This window comes from Gopherus flavomarginatus, chromosome 7 (genome assembly GCF_025201925.1).
Source record: "Gopherus flavomarginatus isolate rGopFla2 chromosome 7, rGopFla2.mat.asm, whole genome shotgun sequence".
NCBI classification, from domain to species: domain Eukaryota; kingdom Metazoa; phylum Chordata; order Testudines; family Testudinidae; genus Gopherus; species Gopherus flavomarginatus.
The window spans coordinates 378,288-380,602 of record NC_066623.1 but is presented as its reverse complement, the minus strand read 5'-3'; positions in this window follow the sequence as shown (position 1 = coordinate 380,602).

The following is a 2,315-nucleotide window of genomic DNA, read 5'->3' as shown; positions in this document are numbered from 1 at the left end:
CCACTCCCTCCTGGAAAGTCCTAAGTACTGCCAAACAGCTGTTTGGCGGTGGGAAGCACTAAGAGGTAGGTGGAGAAGTGGGGACATGGCACAATGGGGCGGGAGAGGAGGGGAGCTATGGCGGGCCACAGGAAATAACTCTGCGGGCTGCATGCATGTTTGAGACCCCATTTTCCTTGGTGGATTCTCCATTACTGATGATTTTTACATCAAGATTGGATGTTTTTCTAAAATCTACTCCAGCAATTATTTTGGGGATGTTCTGTGGCCTGTTTTATACAGAAGGTCCAATTAGATCATCACAAGGGTCCCTTCTGGCCTGGGAATCTATGAATCCCCCATCACCTCAAGCTGTGCGCTGGAGACAAACTACAGAAATAGATGCTGCTCATTAATCCTTTCTCCTCCTCCCCACAGAGAATGCAGCCTCCCACCGGCTATAGCAGCATTTTTATTTCAGCCAAACTTATACATTTACCCTTTTTTATTGTAATAAATAGAGCCCTGCAAATCCACAGATATCCATGGACCATTTTTGCAGATCACAGATGGATGCGGATCCAAATTTTATATCTAAGGCCCTGCAAATATCTGCTTTACATCCACCGATCATTTTTGCGGATCACGGATCAGATGTGGATACAAATTTTGTATCTGTGCAGGGCTCTAGTAATAAAGATGGGCACGTGGCAAGGCAGCAGCACCAGGGCTGGTGTTTGCTTTGCTCCTTATCAGCAGGATCAGGTGCTGCAGTGACTCTGCCAGGAGAGACTGAGATACAGGCTTCTCCCCGACAGCAGGACTTTGAACCACAACACAGCTGCTGTGTCCACAGAGGCAGCATCCTCCAAATTAAGTCCCTGGCAGCAGGGTTTTTCAAAGTTCTCATTCCTTTCCTTTATCTTCTTACAGACATCAGCCCCCATTCCTCCCTGCCAAGTAGATTTCAACCAACCTTTCAAGCATTAGTTCAATTATATTTACTGAGTACTCTCAGCATGTTTAGGCTATGTCTGCACAGGGAGAAAAAAACCATGTCTGGGCTGAGTCAGCTAACTCAGGCTAAGGGGGCTCAAAAATCGCTGTGTAGACACTCACACTGGACCCAAGCTCTGTGACCCTGAGAGGGGAAACTAGTGAAGGGATTTATGTAAGCTCATTCTACAGGTAACTCATTCCTTCTAAGAGACGCCTGCAGCTCCTGGATCCATAGATGACAAGATGAACTCTGCAGCTGGGGACACCTTGGATGGTCAGCCAGGGGAATAAAGAGAACAGGCTGAGTTGGATGCAATGTACTGAAAAAGTCCAATTTCAGAGGTGTTTGCCCCAGCTCCTGCAGCAGCAGCAGTGTATAGGAGCAGAGAGGCTCTCTCATAGCATGTCTGCATGCACTTTGCTCTCCCATCCCAGGGAGCCAGCTTACTACAGAATGGGAGATGAAACCTGGAAAAGAAAAAGAGCCAAACCACAACTCAGTCCCAAATGCCCAATGACCAGGAGAAAACGTTCAGAGGAAGGCAGTAGGGTGAGGAGACACCACAGGGACCTGGCACTGGGTCTTCTTGGTGAGTATGAAGGATACGGTATAAAGCTCCTGTGCTGGCCCCCCAGTGGATTCCACTGTGCAGGGAAGAGTCCCTTGCATCCAGCCCCTGGAGAAGTCACAAGAACTGCAGGGATGCCCCCATTCGCTGTGCTTCCCCCCTGCACTGTTTCATGGAGCATATGTACTGGTGTTGACACCCCGTTCCCAGATATCGGATATGCCTAGAGTCCAGCAGACAATGGGGATGTCACCATCTCTTCACCTTAACTGAATTGCAGCAGTGCCATCTGGTGGAATTGTTTCACCTAGCAGCCGCTTTGTGCTCTTCCCCAGGCCTGCTGCCCCTCAACTTCCTTATACAGTACCCTAGTAAGCTTTACAGACAGCTTAAGGAGCTGGCCTTGTAAGACAGCATGGGATAGGCTAAACATCTCTTCTGTCCAACCAGACACAGAGGTGGAGTTGTGCTCAGAGTCGGGACACTACAAGAATTTATTCCTATAATTGATCTTAGTTACAGAGGCTGTGCAGAAAGAAAGCTCACGTTCCTCAGAGCCGAAGGAAGATCTTTGGATTTTCTATTGCTCCCAGATTGGCTTGGACAGATTGAAAGAAGCCATGTGAACTCACCCAATCTTTCCTGCTCTTTGTAGGCCCCAGAGCTACTGCTTTTTGGGAGCAGAAGGAACAAAGTAGAAGCTACTGACAATGTAAATAGCAAACAAACTAACATTTTCTCACAGTAAGTAAATTCAAAATTCTAACA